Here is a 14,692-nt window from a genome sequence, read left to right on the forward strand (position 1 = left end):
AAAACTCATAATCCTATCGAATTAACCAAGACTAGCTTGTAGGCATTTTCATTAGTTCAATATAGTTTCGGTATTCATTATACTATTTTACGAGCTACATTACGGGCAAGAAAATGTGACATCTGACGTTTAATTATTGCAAGTGTTTCTGAGCTTCATCTCTATGTAGAGAGAACCAAAGAATTTTTAAGTAATAATAAGTGCTTAGTACAACAAGAATTATTACTTTCGAAATCCATTGAATTCATACTTTCAAATCAAAGATAGAACATTTTTTCTGCGTTTAAAGATAATAATTGATTGCAAAGAACTTATTTGAGTATAAAATTGTCACTGTGCTTCATGGTAACTAACTATTTCATTTTTTATTGCATGGCAGTATACTAGATACCTATACTTTTACTTAAATAATGTCATCTGAAGCTGGAAAAGTAACGCTGGCCTTAAAAAAGCTGTTTCCATGTCATTTAAAGATGAAAATATATAAGTGGAGCCGTTTCTAAGGCAAAGCGTAACTGATAATTATTAGTAGAGATTTTTGTTTACGGAATGTTCCTCGAACCTAAAAATCATTAAAGGTTAAGATTACAAAAAGATTATTTTATATGAAGATTGTACGAATTCTTTCTTTTTAGAAAGATAACAAATAACAAACTCTTTCTTGTTAGAAACATTTTTTTTTACCTTTTGCTTCAATTAATTTACAAATTAATTGGATTTTAGAATTAGAGCATTTCAAAACATAATTTTTTATGGGGAAAATACTTTGTTTTTGCGAGCTTTTTTAGAAAATATGAACTGATAAAGAATAGACAAGACAAGGTAATTTTAATAAATAGGTATAGTGTCTATTTCATTAAATAAGAGTTCTTATAATATTAGGTACTTATTCTAAATATCTACAAGCAATAAGGCTTGCAGAGGTCAGATCATTATTACTGTACGCGGCAGAAAATACTGTACATCGACCTTTAGAATGAGATTTCTTCTTTGTAGAGCGTTGTCTCTGTTACTCATACCTATGTGACGTATGGTTACAAACCATACACTCTACAAAACCGCTATCTCTTTCAAAAAGTCGTTTCTGCCACGCACTGTATGTCAGTGTCAATATGCAGAATTTTGCATAGTGTGCAAATATGGCGCAAATTGACAATATTATAGTGTCCCATAGTCGCGTGATCAACATCTATCCAACCAACGATTAAAGCTATCGCCACTAAACTTTTGAGATTTTAATCTTCATCATCCTACATATTAATAATATAACAACAAACTAGTTCGTAACAGCTAGGTATCTGTACTTTGTAACATAAACTTTACTTGGACCTCGCATTTGGCCAACGAAAATGTTAAAATGCGGTATTGTAAGACCACGCAACTATTAGTTACTTACCTAGAGCAATCGCTGTCGCAACTGACCTCGGTAATCCTCGAAATATTTCTAAATAACCGAAACCGCAATACACAAATACTAACAATGCCTCAGAGCTATATTGTTCTATTTTTCAAGTTATGTGACTAAACCGTGCGTATTTGCTCTAGGGGTGAAAAGAAATAACTTTGTTCGATACGGAAAAATGTTTAAAATTCCTGAAGGGAAGTGAAAAGCGTTGATGAACGTGTTTGTAGCACGTTCACTATAAACCCAACTTTCACACTAACCCATGAGTAAAACTACATACCAATGAAAATACAGTACATTCTGTGCAAATTTTATCTTTCACTAGCCGAGTTAGCAATTATTCTCATTACAGATACCTACTTATTTTTAAAGAAGTAAATATTTTTCAGATCAGCCCCCCAATTGTGTAAAAATAACCATTTCATGGCTATCGCAATCGTCAAGAATTCTGCCCTTTGATTGGCTGTGAAAAAATGTAAACAGCGAATCAACCAATCAAAGGGCAGAATTTCTTGACGATTGCGATAGCCATGAAATGGTTATTCTTACACAATTGGGGGGCAGCTTTGTATAAAATTAGAAATCATCTTTGGGAATATTACTTCAGTGAAATGAATGTCATTTGAAAAATTAAAATTAATAAGTAATTCATTGAATAGCAATTGCAATGCTCTATCAGAATCAAAAAGCTGACTTACGGCCGAAATGAATAATAATCAATTATTATTATGTACTTGTACTAGCTGACCCGGCGAACTTCGTACCGCCTAACAGTCGATTCTTTAATTTATTATTTTTATTTAAATTATAATAATTTTATTTTTTATTCTTACAATTTTTCTTTCCGTAAGAACCATCCTCGTACTTCAAGGAATATTATAAAAAAAGAATTAGCAAAATCGGTTCAGCTGTTCTCGAGATTTGCGGTCAGCAACACATATTTTAGCGATTAATTTTTTTTAGTCTAGATACCTAGTCTGTCGAGTGCTGGTCGAGAATAACCAGTTTTTGAAAAATCGTTATTTGTAAAAAACTGGTATATCCGTTGCTAAGTACATTAATATCTTCAGATTACAGATAGACTTATTATTAGTTTTGAGCGTATTGCAGCATATTATATTCTAAACAATAACAGCAGATTCAGATTTGCATAACAGAAATTAATGCATATAAGATTTGGTAATTAGCAGATTGCAATCATTTTGTGTACGGTTACACTACATTTTTTTACACAATTTTATCAGACTCGCGTATCGAGTACCGACGATCATAAGCTGCCAGTCCCTGTCCTGTCATCGCAAGCTTTTAATGGTAATCAATTTTACCTCTAGACCAGTAAATCAATCTGTCGGCTGAGGAGTCAATAAAAATCAATAATCAGTTGAATATCTGTGGATTTTCGATTAAATACGACCCAATGTTTCTATTAAAAAGCACATCAAATCTAAAGATATAAATGAGTAGGAAACAAACTCTTGTTTGCATTATTAAAAGAACCAGTTTTTTGTTATGAAATGTTATTTCTACGACTGTTTAAGTAGTAAAAAACATTACGCTTTCACAGCCGCAAACTTTGAACGTAAAGTTACATCCTATTGGTTTCTGCACTCAGGTTATTATACCTTTTTATACGGAATGGTTCAAACAATAAAATGCATAAACTTATTCTTTTGATGTCTCTTCATAACAGGAATACCGTACAACATCAAACATCATGGTTGTGAATACTGAAGACTGCTTCAATAGAGAACTTTGTAACTAGAAACAAAATAGAAATGTAATTTTGGAACTTGACAAGTACCATTTCAAATATTGTATCTTAACCCAAACCAGCAGCAAGATGAAGTGGCACTGGCCAGTGGGCAGGCCATGCTTGTATCATGAAATGAAAACATCCAGAGTAGAGACCGCGTAGCTTAGCGTAGCGTGGGGCACCCTCCGGCACGATGGACTGACAATATAAAAAGACTGGTGGGAAACGACTGGATAAGGAAAGATGTAGGTGTGGTGGCACTCACTAGACATATATGTTTAACGGTGGACGTCCGCAGACTAATATAAAAACAATTGATAATACACTTTATTGTAGGTCCTACTAGACTCCAGAGTATTTCATGTTTCTGTGTCAAAGTTATTCTGACGTCGGCATTGAAATTGTGCAATTAGGTGATATCAGAATTGAAATAAATTATCGCAGCTGATACTATGTAGGAGATGTATATAAGTGACTAATATTTTAGTAAAATGGTTACTAAGAAAAATTACATGATTACCCGGGGTCGAGGCACGTGGAGAGCGACGGCGGTCGCCGGGACAACGCGCCGTGTGGAGGCGGCGCCGACCTGTAACGTCGTCGGGACAATACTAGAAGACCCTCTTAACGTAAGTTCATTTTAGAATATGGCTTGCTCCATTTAACATCGTTTTTTTAAATTAATTTCAATGATAAAAGGACAAAGTATATTTAAACAAAGTTGTTCATAAAAATAGTTAAATATATAACTCTATTCCAATCCTTAAGTAACTGGGTGACATCAGGAAACAATAAAAGAACTGACTGAGATTAACTTAGAACTTAGATTATTTGACGCACTGCTAATTGTGAGACATAATTGCAATCTCGCCACCTGTTAAGTGTTGTAAGTTTTCAAGAACAGTAGGGCGGGAAAGTGAGGCAGGAGGCGAATGGGCGGGCGCTGCAGTCTCGCTTGCACAGAGTGCACCACCCCTTGCGAAGTGCAATGCAATTGCAGTCCGCGTTGTCGAGCCATCGCATCAGCTCGCCCGTTGCGTTGCTCCGATTTCCCTACTTACGTTACGCGACCTGTAACAAGGTACCAGGATACTAGAGACCCTAAGGAGGTAAGTTTCCCTTACATTTCTATCTTCTGCGCTCTCGCACTTAAGCCATTTTCTTATATCCGTCCCTGTCGAGTCCCAGTGTAGTTAACGCGGATTTCCCTTTTATCACTGGAATGTGGGAAAGCGGGTTTTGGGGTCCCAACTCTCTCTTTCAATTTGTAACCACTTCAGGATGATTGAAAGAGCTACAATGAAGTTGATACATGATCATTATATTCAATTGCATGCGAAAGTTTTAATTACAAGCTCTGAGTGATTCGAAAATCCTGAAATAATAACGTGAAAAAGTCATTCTCTCCGAATTCGCATGTAAGAGGGTTACGTAAACTAGGAAACTCGGATGTAACGACTGTTTATTTTTGTAATTAAGTATATACCTACCTATTGTATTAGGTGTGTTTCTACGGATTATTTGAATAGCACATTTGTTTAGCTATGAAAATAATAATAATAATTAATATCTTAATTTTTCGTTTAGGGGCAGAGTTTTAAATCGCCAAATAAACAAAGTCATGATTAATGATTTGAGTAAACTTGTTGGAGTTCCCGTATTGGAGTTTTATCAAAATGATAAATTCATCCGACTATTTTATGATAGAAAAACCGGTCAAGTGCGGGTCAAACACGCACATGAAGGGTTCCATATTGTCGTACATAATATGTACTTTTTAATTTAAGAACATGGTGGTCATATTGAAATTTTTATTATTTGTTGTTACAAAGTGAAAAATTCAACTCTCTACCCTAGTACCTATTACGATCCATGAGATATAGGCCGCTGATAGACATACAGGCAGACAGACGGAAAGCGGAGGTTTAGTAATAGGCTCCCATTGGCACCCTTCGGAAATGGATCCCTAAAAATCACCCTTAAAGACTTTTTATGATGAGTAATTTGATTTTGTGATACAGAACAGTATAGTTACGCTTATCGCAGACACCAAATTGATGAGTAAACTATTTATTTCAATACAAAAAAACTATATATAGTACATACATACAGAAAAAACTTATGAGTAATTTAATAATATTTTGGAATATTTTATTGGTATTAAATATAATTCATACATTTTAACATTACTTAAATAAAAAATAAAAAATAAATACATATTTACATGTAGAATGTATTTTGGAATATATTTTTATCCCCATTTTTAGTTTAAAGTGAATAAAAAACAAAAAAAATGTTAAAAAAGAACCAAAAAGCAAGCAAGCATGGACAGACGTTCGCCGCAAACCTTCCGATATCTTTCCCGAGTCAATGCCAAATAGTACCAGGGTAATAAAGGCCGAAAGGAGGCTTCGTTACAGATAGGGTGTCGCGACACCCGCCGTCGGAACCCCACGCAGCGCAGCCGGCCCGGCAACGCGCCCCCCTCCCAGAACCTAGAGCGGAAAAATCAGTTTTTCTCTTACCCGTCAATAGTTTAAAATTAAATATCATCCCGGCTGCGGTTAACACTTAATTCGAGCAACGCGTAATGTTATTACTTTGCGATTTAATTCATTATTCTCTGATGCGATTGTTCTGATCGCTCAGGTGATAATGAAGGGGCTTTTAATGAAATTGATATATATTTGATGTTGGGATTTACTGGTTTCGACTTTCGTTTACGGTCTTTGAGCATGTTTTATTTCTATTTTGGTTCAATTTTGCCCTACTGTTGTTATAAAATGTTTTCGAAAAGTTTATTATAGCCTTTAAGGAACGTCTTAGGCGCTGATCTTATAATGACATGAACCAAACTCGTTTTAAAAATTAACGAAACTTGGATAACATTCCGCGATTCAAACTTCAAACAAAAGTAACATGTTAAATAAGTTCACTTAAACCTTTTTAAGTTATTTCTTATATCATTAAGGTTGAGTTAATTTGACTTTCAATATATTATTTCGTTTTACTTAAGTTATTCTCCTATTTTGTAATTATTAGATGATTGGACATTTCAATCTTTGACTGTTTTTTTTTTTAATTATAGTGATATTAAGTAATATTAAAATGAATTGTTCGTTTATATTCACAAAAGCCCAAACAATGCAGTACTTTGGTTGAAAATGTTTAAACCGAAAATAATGGAACTTATTAAAATTATTTTTGGATATTAATAATTATTATACTTCACTTAATGAGCAAACTACAACAATTTTCAAAAATATTTAGTTGAGGAGACAGTTTAAAATTATAAGTAGGTAGTCTCTTTTTCCAAAATGGCTCTATAGGAATAAAACTTGATTATTGTTTGTAGATAAATTTTTCACAAGATTATATGTTTTTCATAAGGCGGTAAGTCAAATCTGAAATAGTAAACCGATACACATATTTATAAGGATGTGTCATCACTCATCATGTTAGTTATTTAAATTAGGTGAAGATCTAATGAATATATTTTGGATGGAGAATAGAACTCCTTAACAATGGTTAGGTATGAATAAATATTTCGCAAAATTTATTAGTAGATTTTAACGATAGATTATAAAGCTGTGATAGCCTAGTGGTTAGGACGTCCGCTTTTGATCGGAGGTCGGGGGTTCAATCCCGGGCACGCACTTCTACCTTTTCAGAGTTATGTGCGTTTTAAGTAATTAAAATATCACTTGCTTTAACGGTGAAGGAAAACATCGTGAGGAAACCTGAGAGTTTTCCATAATGTTCTCAAAGGTGTGTGAGCTCTACCAATCCGCACATGGCCAGTGTGGTAGACTATGGCCAAACCCTTTTCACTCTGAGAGGAGTCCCGTGCTCTGTAGTGAGCTGGCAATAGTTGTTCATGATGAACGATAGATACGTAACACATGCATGACGTTGACAACTATTGTTACAGCAGATACATTATAATTTCTTTAAAAAGGAGTGGTGGAGTAGGAAAACAAAATAATATATTTACATTTTATTTGAAAACTTATAAGAAAACGCTGCAGAATTTTCACAAACAAATCTAGAATTCAAACTTTCAAAGTCAGATGTAAGCCAAATTCATATTTAAAACCATTTTACCATTAACTTAGGTACGCACTCATATATTCAAAGGGTTAAAAGTATTCATAGCGTATATTTTTATACTACGTACGGAACAGTGAACTTGCAAATGCATTAGTCCTATATAAACTGCGCAAACTTCTGAATTACATCACTCGTTCTCAAGTGCACAGTGGTGATTATGGTATTATAACTTTAGTAAATATTTAACTTTACGATATTTTGTTATACCTACCTAATAAAAATGGTTATGATGTGCAAATATTAATTAAGTACACTGGAATTCATAGTCAAGATAGGGGCTTCTTTAGAGGGCAATTCAATCATATATCGTATTCAACCTCTACGCAATGCATTAAGGTAGTGTATGACATATTATTTGGTCGTCTCAATCGTCCTCCAAAAAAACCCTTATCTTGACGAATTCCGGTGTTAATCTGTAAATAGTAAACATAATAATATGGTGGATCATGACTTTTCGAAGCCTGAGGCGCAACCTGATCTGAAGTCTCCTGTCCACCCTACTGAAAATTACACAAAAACTTTTACTCTAATTTTTTCATATTATATCTGTTATAATATGAAAAGGACTGAAATGAACCAATTTAAATAAAGTTCTCCAAAGTTCTACCGCACATGGCTTTATCCAACCAAACTTTTTTGGTTTTAGGCTATCGTAACGAGCTAATTTATTAGATAGGCATACGAAAAGTAAGTAGGTAGAAACTCGTAGCTCTACGAAGTGATGTAACCGCGCTTTGTCTCCAAAGCCGACGGCTCGACTAGTGCGACTTATTTTTACATTTTAACCAGTATTTCGACATATTTTTTTCCACTTGGTTAAAATCCGTAATTATTATTATTATTTATTTATATATTATTTCATTAGAACGGCCATAAAGCCAATTACACTAATTAAACTACGAGTACAAACTAACATAAACATACTTACAAAAATTGTTAAAATTATAAATTTTAAAAAGCAAAATTATAAATTTTCACAAAAGTGCAAGATCTGACCCATGAGGTCAGCCCATTTGTCAGCAAATATGTCACAGCGAGGGGACTTCTTCATCAGCGCGTTGAGCGCAGCCAAAGTGCGCGGTATGGGTGACCTGGAGCGCGCTACCGTGCGACTAAACGGACTTACGAAAAATTTAGAGCGGTGGCAGAGATAGCTGTAATTAGAGGGTGCATAAACGCAGCAGAGCTTGTAATGATCTGATAATAGGTATAATTCCTCCTTTTCTTTATTTAGAAGATTAGTTGACCTGTCTCGGCTTCGCTCGGGTTGGTGGGGCATTCTATAGATAAATATGAATGTGTTATATTACAATACATACAAAATTCATTTTAAAACGATCTGAATGATAATGCAACCCGTACGTATTGAATTCTTTTTTACTGATAATATCAGTATGTATATATATATGTTTGTTAAATGAAAATGAATTATATATTATTTATCTCATCGTAAATGTCTTCTTTTCACTAAATAGATACTATGACACTGTGAAAGGTCTTTAACTTGCTATTACTTGTTGCGGAGTTCTGCCACCATTTTTGAAACTATTTATGAGATCTTAATGAAGTGGACCACTTGTTATCTTTGTAAAGAAAAAGAATTGTCAAAATTAGTTATTTGACGGAGTTAGGGAGTAACATCTGGTAACATCCGAAATTTTTTTTGAGCTATTAGTAGGTACTTATGTCAAGTTGCGTTCAATCCATTCAGCAGTTTGGGTGAAGCGTGCAAAGAGAGACAGATAGACAAAAATTATGTTTTGGGCTCTATATCGATATGATGCTTCCTCTGTAGAGCGTAGCGAAACCAATAATTAATCTATGCTTCTTCCGATTAAATTTTATTATTAGTATAAATTATTTAATTTTTTAATAGCCGTGTTTGTGATATTATCGGCTTTTAGTACCTACACATAATTTACTACTGTGATTAGGCTAGTTTAAACAACCAATAATAATTTGTAGGTAAGTGTACATTGCGTGACAAGTAGACCGTATTCCTATTATTAGTAAACAAATAATGTTGATGTTTATTTTACAAATATAGTGCTCTAATGTATCCACCTAACTATGAAATTATCTTTATTAGTTACTGTATTTAATTCCCTGTTTAATTTGGTAACAGTTTGTACAACATGACAGTATAGAGTTTGAACAAGCCAAACAACATAATGCTTTAATGATAATAAATTATTTGTAAAAGTTAATAGACTTCGCAAATGCCAATGGCGAAATAATTTTTGCTCATTTTGGTCTAGATTCCACAAAACGTGAGCCCTATTAGCGCAGCTCTTTTATTTGTTCGTTCTTTAACTCTTTTACTCCTTTTACTTGTTAAAATTCTGAAAGTACTACTGGAGCGAGATGAAATTTGGTACATTTGCCTACATGTTATTTATTTTATTTGCTGGGCTGAAAAATATTTATTTTGAACGTTGTAAGAGGAGAATTGATTTAATTTTAAATTTGATTACCAGTCACGAAAGATATGCGAAGTATAATGAATTTTATTTTAAAAATAGCTGATTCGATACTTTACCTATAAACTTTTATACTTATTATAAGTTGTACCTACCTGCTGTCTGAGATTCGCCTTAAAAATCAAGGAACTTACAGTATCTACCGAAATATAATATTTTATACCTAATATAATTTCTTTATTGTATAACTAAACAAAATAAAACTGTAATATGATGTACTGATGTCTGCCTACTAGTCACGGGGTTCAGGTTATGTGACTTTTAAGAAAGAAAACATCGTGAGGAAACCTGCACGCCTGGGAGTTCTCCATAATATTCCCAAAGGTGTGTGAGGTCTGCCAATCCGCACTTGCAGGCTAGTGCAAGTGCGGATAGGTGCAGCTACATATACAAAAATCCTTCTCATTCTGATAGTGAGCCAGCGATAGACTGAAGACATTATAATCTATAATACAAGGTTCATTGTACTGGCTCCCGCTCACCAGATGATTAGATAGATAAATGATCTAAAATGGAATACGTCTAGTGTAAGAGGTACGATATGCCTACAATAAATACATTTACTGCTCAGTACTGGTCGAATCGATTTTCATATATTAATTCGTAAAACTTGGAAAATGGTACGGGTATTGGTGCGGCCGTTACAGGATTTACTCAGATCTGCATTCGAGATTGTTTAGTGAATTGTGTAAACGAGTTAAACGGTGCCGAGCCCTCGCCGCTGTCCCGAACCGAAGTTAGTTCTACGTTCGCGCTGATCGCACTTAATGTGACAAGGATCCGGCTGTCGATTGAGATTCCTCGTTGAATCCAAACTTTATTCATTCGAATTTCGAATAAAATCAGTACAAACAAACCTTTTCAAATTAAATCATTAGTAAGTAAGCGTTGAAGCTCAAAGTAATGGTCCCTGTAGGTGTTATATTTACAAGAGGCGTCGACAACTATTTTAATTAATTACTAGCAAACCGCCCCGGCTTCGCACGGGTAGGTTATTACAATTTTCGTGGGAATCTCTAAATTTCTTAAAATAAAGTATAGCCTATGTCACTCAGGAATAATGTATATCTCTCTATTGGAGAAGGAATTTTAAAAATCGGGTCATTAGTTCCTGAGATTACCCCCTACAAACAAATTATAATATTAGTATATGTTACAACTTTCAGATTTTAACATAGGTCATCTACATCCACCATAGATAAAATTTATCAGTTCGCCAAGTTGTGGTTTTACATTTAGGGTAAATTTTATTCACCAGATAGTTAAAGACATTTTGGCTGATTTCCACTACAAATCCTGCCAAAACGTCCAGGGGGACGCATGGCGTTGCGCGGTGCGTTGTAAATTGTGTGGTGTGGGGTTATTCCATCCATGGAGTAGAGATTGGCGGTGTCCACAGCGATAGACGCGGCGGTGCTGTCACATGAGCGATCCCGCGAAATAAATCTCTCCCGCATATCTGCCACGCCTCTGGGAACTTAGCTGGCAAAGCAGCGGCGCACGCGGCGGTCACTGCCAGGTGTGCCGCTCTCCATTTGATACCAAACTCAATCTATTTATCTTAAGTTTTTATTTCTTGTCTAAATTGTTGTAAAATACCCTGATACAAATAAATAGGTAGAAGACCTGTAGGTATGTGTTCAAAGATTCTCTTACCCTCGACCAGCCACTTTTATTTTTTTATTTACCTGCCGTTACATAGTAAAACGTAATTAAAAATGATTAAAAGACAAATGTAAATAAAAGTCCTTCAACCTTTTATTCCTCTACAGCAAATTAAAAATAATGGTTCTCAAAGGAACGAGTCCACAACGGAAATAATATCTCTATTCTTATAATAGCTGGACATTTACTAAGGAGTTATTAGGTGGTAAAACATAAAAGCCGCTCTGTCCATACAAACTGCGCTCCAAATATTGTATTGCACTTAGGAAGTTGCCTACAATAGAGAGGAAATACTCTTAGGGAGGAACGTAGTCTGTGTAATCGGCTTTATTTGCCTCTCACCCCAGAGGTGCCGCGATCCTTCTGTTGGCGACTCTTTTTAGACTAAACATTTGTCTGGTACTTTATCAACTTAAATTATATTCATGCAGATTTTCCAAATGAATTTATTGTGATTTTAAACAGATTCAGATAAAATCTACATAAGTTTCATAATATCATGAAGTGATAATAATTAAATCATATTTTAAACTAGCTTATGCTCGCGACTTCGTCCGCGTGGACTACACAAATTTCAAACCCCTATTTCACCCCCTTATAGGGGTCAAATTTTAAAAATCCTTTCTTAGCGGACGCCTACGTCATAATAGCTATCTGCATGCCAAATTTAAGCCCGATCCGTCAAGCAGTTTAAGCTGTGCGTTGATAGATCAGTCAGTCAGGCAGTCAGTCACATTTTCATTTTATCCATACTCCATACTATTATTATAAATGCGAAAGTGTGTCTGTCTGTCTGTCTGTCTGTCTGCTAGCTTTTCACGGCTCAACCGTTCAACCAATTTTGACGAAATTTGGTACAGAGGTAGCTTGCAACCCGGGAAAGGACATAAGTTACTTTTTATCCCGGTAAGAGTTCCCACAGGATTTTTTAAAACCCTAAATCCACGCGTACGAGGTCGCGGGCATCAGCTAGTAATATATATTTTAAATATAACTTTTGGCAATTCCTCAATACTGACTTAATTTAACTACTGTAAAACGAGCTCGTGAGTGGATGACTTTATAGTCCCTGACAAAAATTCCTTACTTTTTTTTAAAATATTGAACAAACAATTTGATTGGATAATATTAGGTATGTGCTGTACCGGATAGGGGAGGCTTAAAAGGAGAATTGTCTTTTGTATTCAGAGTACGCAAAGCATAACTGGATACCCGGAAAACATAAACGTATGCGAGTAAGCGGCCATGAACTTACTGCGGGACATATCTACATAGGGTAGCTGGATACATAGTTACATTGGACTGGCGAAGGCTGCAGTTTACACGGTCGGGTAGTGTGAGTAGATATGTGTATATGGACGCATACGTAGTGGTTAGGAGTCAGAAGCTTTGAGGCTTTACGTAATTTGTTGGTGAATTGGATTGAGGTTCTTGTGTTTTAATCTCAGCTCCCAGTTTAAAGATGCTTCCCAGAATTGAGCGCTTACAGCTATTTCGCATTTATATTCTTTCTATTTTCAAGATTAAAATTCGCCATAACTGTGTGAAGCAAGAAAAGTACAGGATGATTAAGAATCATTGAACCGTACCGACAAAATAATACCTACTTATTATTATAGTCGGTTGAGGTAAATAAGCAAACAATCAATCCTTTTCTTAAAATAAATTAAATCGTCGAGTGCAAATGAATTTATAATCCCGGGCTAGACAGTAGACACTTCATTACAGCAATAAATATCTGTGAAGTGTTCGTTATACACATTATGCGGTTCCGGTAATGTAAACGAGATGACACATCTCTCGTCGCTACTTCAGTTTTTTCCAGAATTTCAACGAATGAGATTTGTAATTAAAATTAATGGATACATTTTTATTTGCACCATATTTAGGAGAGAAATATTTTTTAATTTACAAGTCGACATTCACTCTTCGTAAGCACCATGTGTACTCGTACCTACGTGCTTAAAAATACACGTCGTCTACAATTTTCCGAAGAGAAAAAAGAAATGTAAAGATTGTTAGACTAGAAGAAAATCGAGTAAAAATATAGATTTTCTAATATAATATAATAGAGAATGAAAAAGGTCTCGGCTTGTTTTTACCCAACTACTTACAGCAATATTTTTTGCTAAGTTTCACCATGACCACAGCCATGACGTTGTTACGTGAAGTGCACGAAAAACATCGTGAAAATTCAAAAAAAGTTCGAATCTTTTTCTTTTTAATAAAGCTTTCATGATTATTTTGTAACAATAAAAACAATTTTTATTCAGTTTATAAATACTGTACCTACGTTATACTTGTATCGATATGCTCCATCATTGATATCTGAATAAAAGCGCGCAGGGTAAAACATCGATTTTATCTCCACTATGAATAACGGTGGAATCATTTGAGAACAATTCTTTTATCGTGGTACTTTATGATCATTAAAACTTTCTGAATGGATGAATGTAAGTTGTAAAACAATGGGAACCAATTGTAGCCCTACTTTCGGGCTAATAACAATTCTCTTGATATCCAATAAATTAAATTCCGCGCGTAACGAATGTCGCGCGGAGGCATGCAGTTATGCCAACAAAACTATCCTTGCATAAAATACTAGCTAATGCCCGCGAATGGATTTGGGTTTTAAAGATCCTGTGGGAACTCTTTGATTTTCCGGGATAAAAAGTAGTCTATGTCCATCCCCGGGTTGTAAACTAACTTTGTGACAAATTTCAATCAAAATTAGTTAAACAGTTGGGCCGTGAAAAGCTAGTAGAGAGACAGACTGACACACTTTCGCATTTATAATATTAGTAAGTAAAATCAAGTAATTAAGTATATTAAGTATGGATTAAGTATTATTTATTAGAATAATCATTTTACTTTGGTGTTGTAATAAACTAATCTAATCTTTAAGCTATTCCAATAAAATATTTCGCTTCCTAAAGAATTTATTCAACAGTAAAACACTAAAAATTGAAAAATAATTTAATTTATTACCGAATATATTATGTATACAAGAGTTAATATAGTTCCATAATAATACTTTTTGGTGCCGGTGCCAATTAGCTTTCGCGAATCGTCTAGACTTCATATTTTTATGGGACTCCACCATGGCACCTCATTGGCACCGACCCCAAAAAATATTATTATGGAACTATATTAACTCTTGTATACATAATATATTCGGTAATAAATTAAATTATTTTTCAATTTTTAGTGTTTGTGTAACGAAGTCGGTTTTTATTTTTTTTGTAAAAATTTTTTATTTCACAATTTTTAGTGGCCCCA

The 14,692-nt window shown here is 34.5% G+C and overlaps 1 protein-coding gene across 1 annotated transcript in view; it reads left to right on the forward strand.

Annotated features, from left to right (window-relative positions):
* The first annotated feature begins 4,147 nt into the window (after nt 1-4,147).
* LOC117985758 (broad-complex core protein isoforms 1/2/3/4/5-like) overlaps nt 4,148-14,692 on the forward strand; it is a 93,361-nt gene continuing 82,816 nt past the window's right edge. The window contains exon 1 of the mRNA XM_069501587.1: nt 4,148-4,267. The gene's annotated coding sequence lies outside the window, so the exon portion shown is untranslated. The remainder of the gene's footprint in view (nt 4,268-14,692) is intronic.

The sequence above is a fragment of the Maniola hyperantus genome, chromosome 10, assembly GCF_902806685.2.
Source record: "Maniola hyperantus chromosome 10, iAphHyp1.2, whole genome shotgun sequence".
Taxonomy (NCBI): Eukaryota; Metazoa; Arthropoda; class Insecta; order Lepidoptera; family Nymphalidae; genus Maniola; species Maniola hyperantus.